The sequence below is a fragment of the Sceloporus undulatus genome, chromosome 2, assembly GCF_019175285.1.
Source record: "Sceloporus undulatus isolate JIND9_A2432 ecotype Alabama chromosome 2, SceUnd_v1.1, whole genome shotgun sequence".
Lineage (NCBI taxonomy): Eukaryota > Metazoa > Chordata > Lepidosauria > Squamata > Phrynosomatidae > Sceloporus > Sceloporus undulatus.
The window spans coordinates 8,895,966-8,916,113 of NC_056523.1; the positions used below are offsets into that span (position 1 = coordinate 8,895,966).

Sequence of the window (20,148 nt, forward strand, 5' to 3'; positions counted from 1 at the left end):
ATAATAATAATAATAATAATAATAATAATAATAATAATAATAATAATAATAATAATAATTGTTTATATGCCGCCCAATCACTGGGAATTCAGGCAGCTTACATCAGAGGGGATAATAGACGGTTCACTGCCCTCGGGCTTAGAATCTAAAAAGACACGACACAAAAGGAAAAGGGAATGGTGGGGGAGAAGGGGATCAGGTCCAGCAGTTCTTCTCTCCCTCTGAGGTCTGGACCAAGGCAGATGGACTGGAGGGAGGGCTCTTTTTCTTAATTGAGGCCGGGCCCGATGGTGAATATGAGTGAAGAAAAGGCATCACATGGCATTGTTGTCAGCCAGGTTCTGGATGCACTGCAGAATTAATGCAGTTTGACACCGCTTTAACTGTCATGGCTCCATCATGCATGGCAGGGGGTTGGACTGGATGGTCCTTGTGGTCTCTTCCAACTCTACAATTCTCTGATTCCTATAGAATCTTGGGATTTGTAGTTTGTTGTGGCACCAGAGCAGTCTGACAGAGAAGGCTATATATCTCTCAAAACCACACATCCCAGAATTCCATAACAATTTAAACGGTGTCAAATTGCATAATGTCCAGAAAGAAAAAGGAGACGCAAACATCCTTCCACTGATGGATGGCGATTTCTGGAGAGCTAGGGACCTGCTCTGAGTTTTAATATGAGCTGTACAAGGCTTTGACTCCTACTTCTCAGCATCTTAGATCTCTTACAGTTCTGATGAAAACCCAGAGCGAATTAACCCCATCCCCTTATAAAAGCCACTAGGCTTCCAATGCTTCTTTCCCTCAGTTTTCAGTGCTCAAGTGTGGGTGTTGTTACAGGGTCCAATAGTATCACACAACCTCAGAGGTATATTTACTTGCTCTTCCTCAAATGTGATATATGCCACCCAATAATAATAATAACAACAACAATTTTATTTGTATACCGCTTTTCCGTCTGACCCTATGCCAGCAATACTTCTCTACACCGGACCAATAGGACAGTCTACACAAAAGGATTAATGGATACAAACCTGACATGTGACTATGGCATATATAACAAAAGGAATTTTCTCAAGGAGAGTTTTAAACTCCAGGAAGCTTGATTTTTAGTAAGCAGATTTATTGTTTTCACACATCAACACTAACTGACCACTGTAAAGATCTGAACAACCTGTACAGTCGGCCCTCCTTATAAGAAGGCTTGCCTTCCACGGCTTTAAGTTTACGCAGAACGCAAACCTCAGAAGAAATAATGGGGCGTGTACTTGCGGCGCATGCTCTGTGCGCTGCCATGAGCACACACCCCATTATTTTCTATGGTTCTTGAGCATATGCTCTTTTCCCCATACACAGGGATGAGGGTCCGGATTGGATCCTCCATGTATGGGGAGGGCAGACTGTATCATATTATGTAGCCCTTTGAAAATTTAAGGCATGCTGATGATTTGCATTTTTTGGATACTATTACATTCCACCCCACTCCCACAACTGTGTATTGTATATACGCATGTATAAGTCTAGAAATTTTAGTCAAAAATTCACCCAAAAAAACTGAGTCAAGTTATCCACAGGTCAATGTAAGTACTGTACTTTAACTCTTACAGTCGCCCCCTCCTAGTCCACGGACTTGAAAATCTGCAGAGGGGCAATTGCCATTAATCTTAACGAGGCACACACCCGCAGCATGTGCCCCACATGCACACACCCATTGAAGCCTAGTGGGCTTGAATATGCGCGAGATCTGGAACTTGCGGGGGTTCCGGAACGGATCACCCACGGGTTCCAAGGGGTGACTATATTTTAAAAAGGAACCATCCATCCCCTGGTGAAAGACAAGAGTGTAATCTGTCCTGGAAGCACTGAGCCCTCTTGAGTCTCTCATCCATCCAGCCTTTAATATGAGCACAGACTGTTATGGCTGCTGGAATTAAATTAGTTGGCACTGTTTTCCTTCACTTCATCTTTTAGATCCTTTGTTACTTGTCCCTAAGGGAATTATCACATGGAGGCACTTATGAGGGTGAAATGTTGCAGATCTGTTTCAGAAGCATGAAGGTGGGATCGTCTGTCGTGCTTCTAAAACATAATTGAGGCTTCCCGCTTTCCTTCCATCGACAAAGCGTTCATGGAGAAGCCATTTTTTGAATGGGATATCCCGTTATTCAAAAAAATGGCTTCTCCGCGAATGTTTAATCAACTGAAGGAAAGCGGGAAGCCTCAATTACATTTTAGAAATGCAACAGACGATCCCACCTTTGCACGTCTGAAACAGTTCTGCAATGTTTCACCCACATAAGTGGCTCCATGTGATAAGGTCCTATGTTTTACCCTCAACTTATCCATGGGTCATATCAAAATCCATAATTTTGGTCCCCAAACCTGTCCTTGACCTAAACATGAGATTGACTTATAGTCAAGCATAAAAATAACCAAAGACCTAGCTGTCTTAGTCTGGAAAATCAGTATGTGAAGGGATCTTATTGCATCTTTGAAATAGCTGAAAGAAAGAAGCTGGTAGCATGAATTTTTGTATACTTGAGCCTACTTCTTCAGGTGCTACAAGATCCCTTCTTCTTCTGCAGGATGGTTACAAACTTGGTCAAAATCAGCATTAGAACAAGGGCAAGATTATTTAAATGCTAATTGCTCCATTTTAGAGGAATCAAGATATAAATCTGACACATTATATTCCAACATAAACATCACTAAACAGTCCCTAGATGAGCAAGCTATTCCATATAGGAGGGAAGCTATATTTAATAGAAATACGGAGCTAGGAAATGGAAACTTCTTAACTAATAACCAACTGAAGAAAACAAGAATATACCATTTCCTCAAAAAAGTATTTGTATGCTATTTTTGTAGACTTAACATCAGCCTTTGACACAATAGGAGAGGTTATGGTGCAAATTACAGAGGCTGGGGATGGATCTTAATTAAGAAGTTATTCAAGTAACAGTAGGCCAAAATGGACAATTATCAGAAGAGGTTAAAAATTCAAAAGGTGTGAGACAAGGTTCTCTGCTTGCCCCCATTTTTTTCCAAGCTTCATTTATATACCGCTTCATACCGCCTAAGCAGTGTCTAAGTGGTTTACAACCATAAGCTAATTTGCCCCCAACAATCTGGGTGCTCATTTTAGCGACTTCTTCGGAAGGATGCAAGCCTGAGTCAAGCTTGAGCCCTTTTGCTGGTCTTGAACTCGCAACCTTATGGTTTTGAGTGAGTGGCTGCAGTACAGGCATTTAACCACTGCGCCACCAGGGCTACTCATTATGTAAATGATATAATTGCTCAACTGGCTAATGACTAATTTTTCTGTGTCCTTGGGGGAATTGGAAAATTAATATTTTATTATATGCAGATGATACAATCCTTTTGTCATAAAATGTAATAGGTATGAGAAGTTTACTGCAAGTTTTTGTGGAGGTACATAATAAAGAACAACTCTGCATTGTTGCTAGGGACAATGGGACTTGAAGTCCCACCTTTTTTTGTATCTGCGTGGTGGTGGTGGTCCAGAATGGATCCCCCCCCCCCGGTGGATACAAAGGTTTGACTGTATTTCTTATTTATCCTTCCCCTTCCTTCCTCCTTTTTATGCTGCAAGAGAATAACATGCCTCCTTTTTTTGAAAACTGATTCATAATTAAAATTCAAAAGCTTGCCAGAATAAAAACATGTATGCCTGCCTGAGGAAAGAGAGCAGGAAGGGGGCTAACCAGACAGGTTGCTGAAAGGTGTTTGACAGCCAGGGAGCAGCCAGGGAGAAGGCTCTGTCCACATCCACGTCAAATGTGCCTGCGAAAGCAACAAGCCTGAGAGAATGCCCTTCCCTCCTGATCTTAAAACTCAAGCTACAGTCTTTCGAACAGTCTGGATGCAAGCCATGTAGAGCTTGTTGAATTCTCCCTGGAAATGGACCAGTAGCAGATTAATCTGTTTCAACAGGGGAGTCACACAATCCCTATAACCAGCCCTGCTTATCCAAAATATTAAAAATGCCAAACTGGCAAAAGGAAACTCAAGAAGAGCCTAAGAAACATAGAATCTTAGAGTTGGAAGGGACCACAAGGGCTACCTAGTGCCATGCAGGAATAAGAACAGAGCAAACTTGTGTTGTGTGCCTTCGAGATATTTCCGACTTATGGCGACCCTAAGGCAACCCTATCATTTATTTATTTTTTTGCAAGATTTGTTCAGAGAGGGTTGCCATTGCCTTCCCCTGAGGCTCAAAGCATCTGACTTGCCCAGTGTCATCCAGTGGGTTTCATGGCCAAGCTGGGAAATGAACCCTGGTCTTCAGAACCATAGTCACAACATGCAAACCACAACATCACGCTGGCTCTCTCACTAGCACTGCCCAATAAGAATATCATGTTTCTCTTCTTCTGTGTCAACTCACCAGATGTTTTCAACCAGAAACAAGCACCCATTTTATAGATCTTGCACTGGAAGTGCTGGAGTAAACTCTGAAAAACAGATACTTCTGTTTCCCAGTAAGTCAAAGAGGAGAGAAGTGCAGGAAACAGAAAGGAGGGATCTGTACTTTTTCCAAAACTATTCAACCTATCAAGACAATTCCCTTCTAGGAGTTGCACACTTGTCACAGTTTAACCCTTATAGGGCATGAGCTGAACCAATATTTTTGTCATACTTCCCTTTCCTTCCTTCTTTTGGAAAATAGTTATCTAGTAGAACTACAGTTGCTTTTCACCTACAGCATCACTTAAGTGGGAAGACATTTTCAGCTATTAGGAATCTGGAAGACAGTGGTTTTTTAGTGGTTAGAGCAGAGCTTGGAGAGATTACTTGACTATAGCTCCTATAACCCCACAGCCAGCAGTACACAAAAGTAATTTCCCCCTATTCTTTGAGTCTTGGACAGGAATATGGGAAATCCAGATTTCAAGCCTCCATTGAACCCCTCCACTAATGCCACCCCAGTGAACGTCCCACAAGACTGTCTGCTCAATTGCACAATTGATCAACTGCCCATACAGTGCATTGCTGTGCACAGTGATGCATTGGCACAGCATGATCATTAAACTCCACTGTCTACATATCACCTTTCTCCCTATGACCCTCTATTGGGCTGGCCATTTTGTTAATGTTCTTATTAATGTAATGGTTGGTAATCTGACATGTTTGTTGCCATTTCGCTTGACGGGATGTGCAGTGGGCCGATGGTGCTGCTGATCATTGCAATTGTGCAATCGATTTGCAAGCAGGCAACAAAAATTATTGAATCATAGAGTTGGAAGAGACCGCAAGGGCCATCCAGTCCAACCCCCTGCCATGCAGGAAATCTAAATCAAAGCATCCCCAACAGATGGCCATCCAGCCTCTGTTTAAAGACCTCTAAGGAAGGAGACTCCACTACACTCTGAGGGCAGTAATGCCATTGGCATCTGCTTGGCTCTTCCCACTGTCTTCACATCAATGTGCAGTCTGCATGCAAATGTGATGGTTTGCTCATTCCAGCTTGATCCAATGCAAACAGGGCTTTATTTTGCTCATTATTAACCCCTGGAGTGCAGCTTGGGTCCTATTACCTGCCGTTTCAGTCATGTGTCTCATTTGCACAGATGAGGTCCAAAACGGAGCAAGACAAGCATGTACGGACAAGTCCTATGTCTTTCTTCCTTCAACTCATCTTACTGCATTGGTTCAGCTCACTCAAATAAAGATCATAGGCAGCAAGGATGTGGAATAATACCAGGGGATTCCCTTAAATTAGGCAGACTTGGAATTCTTGTATGTGGGAGTGGATTTCTCAACTTTTGGTATTACATTGACAAATTGGTAACCTATTATACATACACACACACAGAGTCAACCCTCCTTATCCATGGATTTTGTATCCATTGATTCACACATCCATGGCTTGAAAATATTTTTTGAAAAGTATAAATTCCAAATAGAAAACCTTGATCTTCCATTTTATGTAAGGGACACCATTTTGCTATGCCATTGTATTTAATGGGACTTGCATTTCCATGGATTTTGTTATCCTTGGTGGGTCCTGGAACCAAACCCCTGTGCATAACAAGGACCCACTGTATATATACACTCACTTCTCCACATTTGCGGGGGTTAGGGGCCAAGGATCCACGTGAAAGTGGAAAAAACACTAATATGTTAGCCCCCCCCTAACAGAAATTATACAGTTCTCTCCCATCAAGAGCACCATCCGTAACTCTCTTTGCAACCTTGAAACTCAGACCTTCCTCCACATTTCCAAAATGCTACAGTGGGCCCTCTCCTTATGCGGGGGGATCCCTTCCAGATCCCCCACGTAAGGGAAAATCCGCTTATGCTTGAGCCCCATAGGAGATAATGGGACACGTGCATGTGGTGGTGTAGCATGTGAGCCATGGGCGTGTGTGCCATTGTTCTCCCTGTGCAGCTTCCGCGTAAGCTGGAAGACGCATAAAATGTGTCTGCACAGGGCACAGGCACACTGTACTTTCAATTTGATTTTAGCAGCAATGGCTACAAAGGATCCACCTTCTCTCTCCTCCCCCTCCTCCCCCCACCAAACAAGAGCAACACTGTATCTTCCTCACTTTGACAAACCTTGCTTTCTCCTAATTTCCAAACTCTTTCTTATCTTAATCCGATGTTTACAGATATTACCACGGGAGGAGCAGTGCAAAGGAACAGCATGTGGGGATAGGGGGGGCGCACAGGCATAGGGGGCATGTGGAAGAAGGCACACGGGGACAGGGAGCGTGCAAGAATGGTGAGCGGATACGTAAAACATAAATTGAAAACAACTTGAAAGCACACAACACACACACACATAGCAGGAGGCTGAGAGGCAACTGTCCATAGTCACAAAGGTGTTACAAGATCTCTTTGCATACTGATTTTCCAGACTAGCATGAATATATCTTTGAATTCTATTTAGTCCATAGGGTGGCAAGATCTTGGTTAAGCCAACCAAAAAAGCACAACACACACACATATACACACACACAAACATATACATACATATGTTTAAGGGTTTTTTCCCCAAACTTTGGTGAGTGCGTTTTCCTGAAGGAGTGGAGCTTCTGTGAGCTTCTGTGAGTCACTGGGGAGGGGCTAGCAGCCTAGCCTTTGTAACTCCTGCCAGAAGCGCACGCCTAATGGCGCATGAAATTTCACACTAAAGGGAAGCGTAGAGCAAAGAGCAGAGGGTCCTTTGTTTCAGGGCTTTTCCTTTTCTTTTAACTGTTTTTATTTCTTTAAGGGGCTTGTGAAAGGGTTGTGTTCAGAGGACGTAGGTCAGAGACTTGCCTCAGGAAGGAGCTAACAGCTAGGACCTCTAGCAACACACCATCTCTTGAACTTAGTCACAGAGTTTGAGAAACAAGCCAGGGTGTTTAATAGGCAGTTTTTGAGGGGGAATCTCACAGTCCTGTTTCAGTGCATGCTTAAGACTTCAGAGGATGGACAGTGAGGGAACTGCTGCAGTCACCTGCAACACTTGTGGGATGTTTGTGTTTTTGCCTGTGGATGTGAAGAACTTCCCCTGCACCAAGTGCAAGTTGGTAGCCCTGTTGGAAGAGAAGGTCCAGCAGCTAGAGGCCCAAGTATCTACATTTCTGCATATTAGGAAATAAGACGTTTTCTTGGACAAAACAGAACGGACTGACCTGGTTGCAGAATACATGGAGGAAGTTTCTGGGGAGAAGGACACTTCACATACACAAGAGCAAGAGAGTTGGAGGAATGTCACACACAGAACTAAGAACACCAGGGATCGTTCTCGGAGCTCGCAGCTACAGAACCAATTTGAAACCTTCTCCCTTATTAAGGATAATGAGGAAGAGCAACCAGGAGAGTCCTCTGCAAAAGTGCAGGGGATCCCTGTAGAATCCAATAGTCTCAAAAATTTGATTAGGAAGGCTTTCAACTGAGTTATATGGGGGAGAGAGACAGTATTTTGGAAGGCAGCAGTTCACCAAGGGCTGGGGATAATAGTCAAATTGTTATAGGAGGAACAAGGCAAATAGTGCAAGGACCCAACAGTGAGAGGCAAAAAACCTTACACAAAACTTACAGTAAGTGTGGATGATCCAACCCATGGGCTTAGATGTCTGTACACTAATAAACAGAGCATCGGAAATAATCAGGATGAGCTTGAATTGCTAGCACAACAAAGCAAATATGATATAATAGGCATCATCGAAATCTGGTGGGATGAGTCTTATGATTAGAATGTAGGAATAGAGAGGTATAACCTTTTTAAGAGAAATAAACAAGAAAGGAGGAGGAATAGATTACATGCCAGGGATGTTTACACCTTTGAAGAGATCCAGGACTTATTCTGGAAGTAAGGTGGGAGAGCATCTGGATAAAAATTAAGGGGAGGGAAACACAGGGATGTTATGTGGAGTCTACTACAGACCTCCAAGTCAGATGGAGGAATTGGATGATGTCTTTCTAGAACAGATGACCACACACTCAGAAAGGGAGATGTTGTACTGTGGGTGACTTCAACTATCTGATATTTGCTGGAAGTTAAACTCAGCAAATCCTCAGGTCTAGCAAATTCCTCACTTGCCAAGAGTAATTTCATTGTCCAAAAGGTGGAAGAGGCAACAAGGGGGTCAGCTATTTTAGATCTGATTCTAACCAACAGGGATGACCTGGTTAATGGGGTGCAAGTGGGTGGATCATTAGGTGGAAGTGACCATGTTCTCCTGGAGTTTGTTATACAATGGAAAGGAGAAGCCAGGCATAGTCAGACACGCATCCTAGACTTTAGGAGCGGGATTTCAGTAAAACTTGAGAAGTATTGAGGTGATCCCGTGGTCAGAATACTAAAGATAAAGGGTTCAGGACGGATGGGAGTTTCTCAAAAGGGAGATACCGAAGGCACAATTTCAAAGAGTTCCAGTGGAAGAAAAACGGGAGGTGTCTCAAGAAACCAGGATGGTGACTAAGGAACTTTCAACCGAGCTAAATTTTAAATGGAACATGTATAAGAATGGAGAAATGGGGAAATTATCAAACCCTTGTACCAACTCGGAAGCTACAATTGGTGCAGAACAGGCTGCTAGAATGGTCACTGGATGCTCCAGGGCCAGTCAATACACCTGTATTGAAAGACCTCCATTGGCTGCCCATTCACTTCCGAGCACAATACAGGTGTTGGTAATTACCATAAAAGCCCTAAATGGCTTGGGCCCAGGGTACTTGGATGACCGCCTCTCCCCGTACAATCCGCCCCCGCACTCTCAGGTCGGGTGGGAAAACTCTTTTGTCTTTCCAAGTGCTCATTATGTGCAACACCGAGGCATTTTCACTCTCAGCCCCCAGATTATGGAATACCCTGCCCGACGAGCTCCGCACAGCCTCATCCTGATGGATTTAGAGGATGCTAAAAACTTTCCTTTTCCATCAAGCTTTCCCCCCATGAGTTGATGTTTTTATTTCTGTTTTAGATTGCTATTTGATGTTTTAACGTGTTTTTTTGCTGTTTTTATACTGTCTTTTAACGTATACACCGCTATGATCTTGAAAAAGGAATAGCAGTATATAAGAATAAGTATTATTATAATTATAATTATAATTATTAAACAGAAATTCAAACAAGAGTTAGCCTGTACTGTATAGGGTAAAGTCAGAAAAGCTAAAGCGCAGAATGAACTCATGTTTCCCAGAGAGGTTAAGAACAATAAAAAGAGCTGTTGTAGGTATGTCCGCAGCAAAGGAAGAAGAAGGAAATGGTAGGGCCACTGCAGAGAAGATGGCAAATACTAACAGGGGACAGAGAGAAAGCAAAATTACTCAACACATTTTTTGCTTCAGCCTTCTCGAAAAGGCAAGTGTGCTCAAACAGGGATAACGGAGGCGAGGACAGAATAGAGGAATTTAAACACAGAAGTAAAGAGGTAGTACAGAAAACTGGTTATCTCAATGAATATAAGTCTCCAGGACCAGATAACCACATCCAAGGTATTAAAAGAATTGACAATGTAATATCAGAGCCATAGGCAATAATCTTTGAGAACTCCTGGAAAACAGGAGAAGTCCCAGCAGACTGGAGGAGGGCAAATGTTGTTCTCCTTCTTCAAAAAGGGGAAAAAAAGAGGATCCCAACAATTATCGTCCAGTTAGTCTGACATCAATACCAGGAAGGTTATAGAACAGATCATTAAACACAGAGTCTCTGCACATCTAGAAGGCCATGCCATAATCACAAAAGTCAAAATGAATTTCAGAGAAACAAGTCATGTCAGACTAATTTGATCTCTCTTTTTTATATATATAAATTAACAGTTTGGTGATGAAGGGAATCCATAGATATAGTATATCTTGATTTCAGTAAGGCCTTTGACAAGTTCCCATGACATTCTTGCAAGCAATCTGGTAAAATGTGGGCTACACAAAGTAACTGTACATGGATTTGTAATTGGTTGACTGGCCGAAACCAAAGGGTGCTCAATAATGGCTCCTTTTCATCCTGGAGGGAAGTGACCAGTGGGGTCCCACAGGGGTCTGTCCTGGAGCCAGTGTTATTCCACACCTTTATCAATGACTTGGATGACGAATTGGGGCATACTCATCAAATTTGCAGTGACACTAAATTAGGAGGAGTAGCTAATACTCCAGAGGACAGGATCAAAATTCAAATGGATTAGAAAGCTGGGCCCAAGCTAACAAAATGATATTCAACACAGAAAAATGTAAGGTACTGCACTTAGGGTGGAAAAACAAAATGCACAGATATAGGATGGGGGACACTGGCTGAATGAAAATTATGTGTGAAGGAATCTAGGAGTCCAAGTAAACCAGAAGTTGAATATGAGTCAAGAATCTAGGGTCGTGACGGGATGGATCTCCTCTGGCAGATTGTTCCATAACCTGGGGGCCTAGCTATGTATATGCTCTTTGGAAGTAACTGTTAGTCTGACCTTTGGGTAGTCTAAACAGATTCTTCCTGTTGTCTTGAGGGTTTGGGACGGATTGTGTAAGGAGAGGTGTTCCCTCAAGTAACTAGGGGCCCAAGCCATGTAGGGCTTTAAAGGTAAAGTAGCCTGAAAAGAGAAGGTTAAGAGGTGATATGATAGCCCTGTTTAAATATTTGAAGGGATGTCATATTCAGGAGGGAGCAAGCTTGTTTTCTGCTGCTCCAGAGACAGGACCCGGAACAAGGATGCAAGCTACAGGAAAAGAGATTCCACCTCAACATTAGGAGGAAATCCTGACAGTAAGAGCCATTCAACAGTGGAGGGCGCTCCCTCTGAGTGTAGTGGAGTCTCCTTCTTTGGAAGTCTTTAACAGAGAGTGGATGGCCATCTGTCAAAGAAGGTGCTTTGACTGAGAGCTCCTGCATGGCAGAATGGTATTGGACTGGATGGCCCTTGTGGTTTATTCCAACTTACAATTCTAGGATTCAGGGACCAAGGCAGAATGCCCCTCCACAGCCCCCTCCTCCTTCCCTTTCAGTGGAGTGGATTTTCTTTATGTCCTTTCTTTTCTCTCTTTACCTGGGACCCTCCGGGAGGTTGGCAGGAAGAAAGGGGCCCCTCAATTCAGGGCCCAACCTGACCTCAGTTCTCCCATGGCCTTCAGGGTTGGCCATGTTCTGTGGCCAGTGATGGAGAAGAATGGCAGATTTGGACAAGTTCTGTGTTTAGGAAAGGGAAGTGGGGGTGCGCATCTTCACCTGGTCCTCAGGCGGAATTGTGATGTGGGTCGGCCCTGGGGTGTTTCGATTGAGAGTTCCTGCATGGCAGAGTGAGGTTCGACTGGATGGCTCTTATGTCTCATCCGACTCTATGATTCTATACACACACACACACACACACGTATACATTGCTACACATACATACATAAACATACACACAATAAACACACACATGTATGTATGAAGACACACACATATAGGTACACACATATACATATGCATGCACACGTATATACACACCCACTCGATACACATATATATGTTACATACACACATCCACATACGCCTCCACACAACTATAATAATAATAATACAACATATACAACAAATGCACACGTAATACCTCTGAGGAAGTAGACCGAAGCCTAGGAAAGCTGTGCTGCAACGAAGGGGCATTGTACGAATCCTGGTTACAGGAAGTCATATAATATATAAATGCAGTATATGCCTTTTTTGTATGCTTACTATCTGCTACTCGAGGAAAACAAGTGGACTAACAAAAGTTGAGTTTGCTATTGGAATATTTTTGCTTGGCTATAATAAACTTTAATAAAATATAATAACAACAACAATAATAGGAAAGTGTGCTGCCAAGATCTTTCTTTGAGTGAGTCTCAAGGAGCTGTGCAGGTCTCTCTGCAACATACAACATACACACACATCTTCATAGACATATATATATATATATTCTATACACACACACAAAGACAGATGCCTATAATACCTTAAGTGTCTGATTTCAAGATGTGGAGATCCAGCTCTCAGCTCCAGGCCCTGGCCTCTCACTGCTGCGTCGTTCCTCCAAATGGCAGCCAGGGAGGCTCCCTTCCACCTTGCCAATGGCAGGGATTGGAGAGGTTAAAAACCACAGAGTTCCACCTTCCTAGAGGGTCCCGCCGGAGAGGGGACACCCACTTCCGGTCCAGACCCCCCCTTCCTCTCTTCCCCCCTCCCTCCTGTTGCAGAAGCCTATTGGGCAATGGCAAAGTGGGCGGAGTTAGGAGGGGAGGCTGGTGAGGATGAAGAGCTCTGTCTGTGGCATCTGCAAGGCTGCTTGCCCATTCCTTTGGTCCCCGGGGTTGTGGGTTTCCCTAAGATGCCCCCGGGTCTTTGGCTCACAGCCAAGGATCCCCAAAACACAGACACACTGCAGAAATAACCCAGTTTGAGACTTCTTTGTCTGCCCTGGCTGAGTGCTAGGGGATCCTGGGAGTTGTAGTTTTTTGTTGTGGCACTGACAAGAGGAGGCTCAAATGTCTCTCGCAAGACTACAGGCTCCCAGATTCCTAGCACTGAGCCAAGGCACTTAAGCTAGGTTATTTCTAGATGGTTTCTGGAGTGCGTGTGTGTTTGCCATATCTGACTCTTGGACTGGGATTCCCTGAATTCCTCAAAGGATGGCTGGGGATTCTGGGGAGTTGCAGTCCAACAGGTCAGTATAGTACAGCTATAGCTTTGTGGACGTTTCTGAAGAGAATGAGGGGAGGATGGAAAAAGGGAGAGGACACTGCGAAATAACGATAATAACTAAATAAATATTGTTAATTTATTATTTATTAATTGTTAACCAATAATAATTTGCTGCTGTAATCCGCTTGGATTCCCTGGGATTAAGCAGCATATAAAATTATTACTATTATTATTGTTGTTGTTAATAATTGGATGTGGCTGGCAACATCAGGAATAAAGTCTTCTAGAACATGGATGGCCTCATGGCCTGAAAACCCACCAAAAACTATGGATGCCAGTTGTGAAAGCCTTCAATTTAACATTTCCCATAGACTATAGCAGTTAAAGTGGGATTATTGTTGTCGTTGTTCTTGTGCAAGTGCTTTCAAGTCACTTCCAATTTATGGTGACTCTAAGGCAAACCTATCATGGTGTTTTCTTGGCATTTTTTCTTCAGGGGGGGTTGCCCTTGCCATCCTCTGAGGCTGAGAGAGTGTGACTAGCCCAAGGTCATCCAGTGGGTTTTAATGGCCAACAAGGGATTCAAACCCAGGATCTCAGGGCCTAGCCTTGGTTTTCCAATGTTCACAGACAATTTCTGGGCAGGATATGAGGCTTTGGGTTCTCTAGTTTGCAAGGGCTCAGCCCCAGATAAGAGTTTTAAAAAGGGCTCTGTGCAAATACTCAGCTCAGCTAGTTGGCTTCATTCATTTCTTCCTGCATCTTTCAAACACCATTCCCTTCTCCTTTTGTGTCATGTGTTTTTAGATTGTAAACCTGAGGGTAGGGAACCATCTTAATAACTATCTGTAAGCCGCTCTGGGTCTATGGATGGACTCCCCTGCCAGTCATTGTGGTGCCAGGACTCACCCTCCATTCTGCTTTGCACCCACCTTCTAGCTCAGTGGTTCTCAACCTTCCTAATGCCACAACCCTTTAATACCGTTCCTCATGTTGTGGTGACCCTGAACCATAAAATTATTTTCTATTGCTACATGCAAATATGTGTTTTCCGACAGTTTTAGGCGACCCCTGTGAAAGGGTCGTTTGACCCTCAAAGGGGTCCTGACCCATAGATTGGGAACCTCTGTTCTAGCTAGATGTAAGTACTGTATATAATATATAAGTCTAAAAATCTTAGTCAAAAAATTGACCCAAAAAAACTCAGTCGACTTATCCACAGGTCAATGTAAATACTCTACTTTGACTTATAGAAAAGGGGACCATCCCCTGCTGAAAGGGAAAAGCGTAATGTGTCCTGGAAGCAATGATCCCCCCCCTTTTTTTACTCTCTCATCCATCCAGCCTTTAGGGTGAGCACAAACAGCTATGCCTGCCAGAATTTTGTAGGTTCTTTGGCATCATTCTCCTTTGCTTCATCATTTAGATCCTTTGTTGCATGCCCCTAATTTTTACCCTCGACCTATCCATGGGTCATATCAAAATCCATACTTTTGTCCTCCAAACCTGCCCTCGACTTACACATGGAGTCGACTTATAGTCGAGTATATATGGTCTATTGAAATTGTACCTCTGGACATTTCTATCATGCCCTGGAGGATGACTTGGAGGACTCAGAGGATGAGCCAGAACCCTTAGGACCTGAACCGCTAATTGGGGAGCCTGAGGCTGGCCCTAACTCTGTTGGAGCAGTCTGTGGCTTCTCCAGAGGTTCAGCGGCCAAGTCTGCCTGGGGCCGAGGCTGTGGACATATAGGAGGATCTGGAAAGTGTACCTACCTTCAGGGAGTGTCAAGCCGAAAGAGATGACCTTTGAAGATCACTGAGGCTTTATCAGAAATGCGTTTGTAATCAGATCTGACTTTTCTGTAGGAAAGACTGTTATGTCTGGCTCCTGTGGCTTCTTGGAACAAATCCTTGTTTCCTAGATTGATGACTATCTTGATTATCACTGCCTTATCGACCTGCCTGTATAACAACAACAACATATATGTTTATTTATTACTTGAGCAATAGGAGAGGGAGATAACATCTCCAACATGCTTCATATGTTCCCTGTATTTTTACAATTTCCCTGTATTCATGTTTGTTAGTCAGTAAACAAGCTTCTGACACTGAAGTGCTTGCTGTGTTATAGGCATTTACCATATACAGTATACTCAACTATAAGTTGACCTCATGTATAAGTCGAGGGTAGATTCTTGGGTCAAAATTACGGATTTTGCTATGACCCGTAGATAAGTCAAGGGTAAAACTTAGGTGCATGTAATAAAGGATCTAAAGGATGAAGCAAAGAAAACAGTGCCAACGAATTTGCAAAATTCCAGCAGACATAACGCTTTGTGCTCACTCTTAAGGCTGGATGGATAAGAGAGTAGAGGAGGGTCAGTGCTTCCAGGACAGATTACGCTGTTGCCTTTCACCAGGGGATGGTTCCTTTTTTAATAAGAGTTAAAGTACAGTACTTATCTTATGACAGAGAGGCTGAGTAATAATAATAATAATAATAATAATAATATTTAATAATTAACAATTTATTGTTGTTGTTGTTGTTATTATTATTATTATTATTACATTGACCCATGAATAAATTGACTCAGGTTTTTTGGGTCAATGTTTTGACTAAAATTTCTAGACTTATAAATGCGCATATACCATAATTAGATTTCTCCCCCTTGGATTTTCTTGTGTAGTAACTGACTGAAACTTTCCCCATGTTCTGTGTGTTTATATGGCTTCTCCCCTGAGTGAGTTCTTTGACACTAAATCAAGATTTCCAAAAGGTCCAAGATAGCCTGGACTTTTTGTGCCGTCTGCTTCGCCCTTTAGATAGCATTTCATCACTGTAGACTTTTTTGATGACAAGTCAGTTGATTCTTATGAGTGATACTGTCACCACAATTGGAGCATCTAAATGGCTTCTCACCAGCGTAGGTTCTTTAATGATAAGTGAGGGTAGCACTCCAACTGAAGATCTAACTACATTTTTATAGGCAGTCTGTGTTTAAAAACCTCCGAAGAAGGAGACTCCATCACTCTTTGAGGAGTGTGTCAATTTGACAGTATATAGCAGGAACAAAAAAAGAAATATTATTGAGGTGTATACAATTATGCATGGTGTGGAGATGGATTGGAGAGAGAGAGGGAGTATTCCTGGCTTTCATCATCCCAGAACCCAGGATGCTCTAATTAAGTGGATTTTTGGTGGGATTTTTCAGTAGATGAATAGAAAAAATGAATTAAATAATGTGCCATTCATGGCAAAACTAACTGCCCAAGTTAAAAGCTGTTACAACTAATGGAGACCATGGTCCAAAACACATGTTGACCAGTTTAGCTGCCCTGGCTCAGCGCTAGGGAATCCTGAGAATTGTAGTTTATTGTGTCCCCAGAGCTCTCTGGCAGAGAAGGCTAAATGTCTCGCAACACTACAGCTCCCAGATTTCCCTAGCATTGAGCCAGGGCAGTTAAAACGGTCTCAAACTGGATTATTTCTGCAGTGCGTTTTGGACTGATGAGGTTTCTAAAAGCAACTTGGCCTCCATTTATTTCTTACGTCAATACAAACAGAAAGACATTTCTTCCTCTGACCACTCATTTAAAGGTTATGAAACGATGTATTGTCACACATTGCTTTATTCTTTTCTACAGATTTAATTCAATTGCATCATTGATTTTGTTAGGTAACTTCATTTCCCCCCCCCCAATTTTTTGTTTATGTTAAATTCAATAAAAATTATACAGATAAACAAATATTGGCTAAAAGCTGCTGAATAGTGAAGAGATTTCTTTTCAGGTTTTTGGGGAAGTCTTCTTTACTGGAGGTTTCTAAACAAAGGCTGGGTGTCCATCTTTCTGGGATCCTTTAGTTGGGTGCTTCATTTATCAGCAACAAAATGGATTAGATTACCTTTGGGGTAACTTCTACAATTGTATGATTTGATGTATTCCATAGATTTGTAAGCACTCCATAGATTATAGGGCTTTCTTCCATTCTGCCAAGTGGGAACACCCCCATAGTAGCAGGAACATAGTACTGTAGTGGATTTTAACTGAGAGGTGAGGTTTACTCATCAGAGGTAACAGCAAAGAATGCATTCTCAGAACTAGGCAAGATTTTGTCTGTAATTACAATTCATTGCCCACATTTTTCTTATGTAGTACAGTCGGGCTGTGCATTCATATGGTTCTGTGTGAGTTCCCAGATATTTAATAAGACCACTGGACTGCCTAATATCCCCCCACATTCTGGGCATTTAAATTGATTTTCACCAGTGTGAATTCTTTGATGAGAAGTAAGATTACCATTATGACTGAAGTCCTTTCCAAATTGTGAGCACTTTCTTGTATGAGTTCGTTGGTGTGTTTTAAGCCTACTGACATGACAAAAAGGCTTTCACATTCTGAGCATGCTTTTTCACCAGTGTGTGTACCTTGATGTTTAATAAAACTGCTGGTCTGACTGAAACTCTTTCCACACTTTTTATGGCTTCTCATCTGTGCAAGTTCTTTGATGAGAAGCTGACTGCTATTATTTAATGTTTTTCCACACTCAGAACAGTTATATGGTTTCCTGTAGGGAAATCAGACAGAGCCATCTGCCATCTGGTATGGACAGTTTATTGACACTGTGGCCAATACAACTGACAGTATGGTCAATTCAATATGACTGTGTGGTCAAATCAATTGACTCCTTAACCATACAAATCTCTTACTTTTAAAGCAGAAAAGCAGGGAGTGGAAAATACAGGTTAATTAATTATTGTAAGATTGGTTAATCCTCAACCTTTGGATCCAGGTGCAGGTAATAGCTAACTTTAGTAATTTACTAGAGGAAGGGGCAGATTATTCTCTGTCTGGCAGGTAGAAATTATTCTGCTTAATCCGATAGGCAAACAGCTCCTGACATGCTTGCATGAGTGTGTGGAACGCCTCTGGTGAATTAGGAAGAATTTCTCCTACAGTTTCCAGTGTGGATTCTTTGATGTATAGTGAGGCTACCGATCTGACAAAAGCTCTTTCCACACTCTAAGCATTTATATGGCTTCTTTCTTGTGTGGAGTTTTTGGTTTTTTTTGTACAATAAGAGCTCTGTTTGGGTGAAACTCTTTCCACACTCTGAGCCTTTAGGCCCAAAAGGGCCACCATCGGACTGTGTTGGGTGTGTGGCGTTCAGATGATGCATGCCCCAAATGTGGTGGGAAGCTGCCCCTGATATGGCTCATCCTAGAAGAACCAGCCCAAAAAGGAGTAATAAAATACCATTACTTGTTGACACCTGATTCAGGACCATGGCAGTGGCCTGGATTGGGGCTGGGCACGTGTGGCTGCCATGGTCCTGGGGTTGAACAGTGACAGTGTGGTCCTGGCATGGACTTTTTGCACCATCTGCTTCACCCCTTAGATAGCATTTCATCATTGTGGATTTTATGATGACAAGTAAGTTGATTATTATGAGTGGAATTTTCACCACATTTGAAGCATCTAAATAGCTCCTACATGCTCTCTCAGCCTTAGAGGAAGGCAATGACAAACCTCCTCTGAATAAATCTTGCCAAAAACACAAAGATAGGGTTGCCATAAATCAGAATGGATTTGAAGGTACATCACAACAACAAACAAATGTAGACCTAGCAAGCACATAATGTGACGTTATGAAAAATGTTATAGTACTTATTAGAGAAATAAAGATAAAATGTAGTTATATATGTGATCAAAATTCAAAAAGGCCTGAATAGACTAGAAAGCTGGGCCAAAGCTAACAAAATGAAATTCAACACAGAGAAATGTAAAGTACTGCACTTAGGGCAGAAAAATGAAATGCATAGATAAAGGATGGAGGACACCTGGCTGAATGAAACGACATGTGAAAGGGATCTAGGAGTCCAAGTAGACCACAAGTTGAACATGAGTCAACAGTGCGATGCAGCAGCTAACAAGGCGAATGTGATTTTAGGCTGCATCAATAGAAGTATAGTGTCTAGATCAAGGGAAGTAATAGTGCCACTCTATTCTGCTCTAGTCAGGCTGTACCTGGAATATTGTGTCCAGTTCTGGCCACCATAATTCAAAAAGGATGTTGAGAAACTTGAACGTGTCGAAAGGAGGGCGACTAAAATGGTGAAAGGTCTGGAAACCATGCCCTATGAGGAAAGACTCAGGGATCTGGGGATGTTTAGCCTGGAGAAGAGAAAGTTAAGAGGTGATATGATACTCCTGTTTAAATATTTGAAAGGATGTCATATTGAGGAGGGAGCAAGATTAGTTTCTGCTGCTCCAGAGACTAGGACCCGGAGCAATGGATGGAAGCTCCAGGAAAAGAGATTCCCCCTCAACATTAGGAGGAACTTCCTGACAGTAAGGGCTGTTTGACAGTGGAACAAACTCCCTGGGTGTAGTGGAGTCTCCTTCCTTGGAGGTCTTCAAATGGAGGCTGGATGGCCATCTGTCGGTGGTGCTTTGATTGAGAGTTCCTGCATGGCCAAATGGGGTTGGACTGGATGGCCCTCCTTGGGGTCTCTTCCAATTCTATGATTCCATGAAGCCTATGGGGCCGCTCTAGGAATCAAAGCAGGAAGTGAAGCGCTGGGGGTGTCTGTGGGGGCCGCTCTAGGAAGCGAAACGCGTTTAGTATGATAACCCTGAGATGGACTCCAGCTTTCCCTGCACACAAGGCCGAATGTTAATGGAGTGAGGGAAGCAATGGGCCAGGCCTCTCAGTGTTTTTAGTGCCTCTCTAGGACCCAGGCTTCTATCACTTTAACCCCAAGGCTCCCGCTCACTCCAGCGCTGAGAGGTCAAGCAGACAAGGCCTTAGCTGAAGCAACCTTTTAGAAGTGGCATAAACAGTGGAACCGACATTAATTAATTAGGCTGCGTCTGCACTGCGGAATTAACGCAGTTTGGCAGTGCTTTGCCTGCCATGGCTCTCCATGCTGTGGAAGCCTGGGATTTGTAGTTTGCTGTAGCACCAGAGGCATCTCTGACAGAGAAGGGTAAATGTCTCACACAAGTACAATTCCCAGGATTCCCCAGTCAGGGCAACAGTGG

General features: G+C 42.9%; 1 protein-coding gene across 3 annotated transcripts in view; it reads right to left on the reverse strand.

The window, feature by feature from the left end:
* Positions 1-12,528, reverse strand: part of LOC121921887 (zinc finger protein 397-like) — a 33,897-nt gene extending 21,369 nt beyond the window's left edge. For 2 of the 3 annotated variants that reach the window (XM_042450592.1, XM_042450590.1), the window contains exon 1: positions 12,414-12,528. The gene's annotated coding sequence lies outside the window, so the exon portion shown is untranslated. Of the gene's footprint in view, positions 1-6,999; positions 7,048-12,413 lie in introns of those variants that run through there. The other variant, XM_042450591.1, reaches the window with a different exon arrangement.
* Between the last annotated feature and the right edge of the window lie 7,620 nt (positions 12,529-20,148).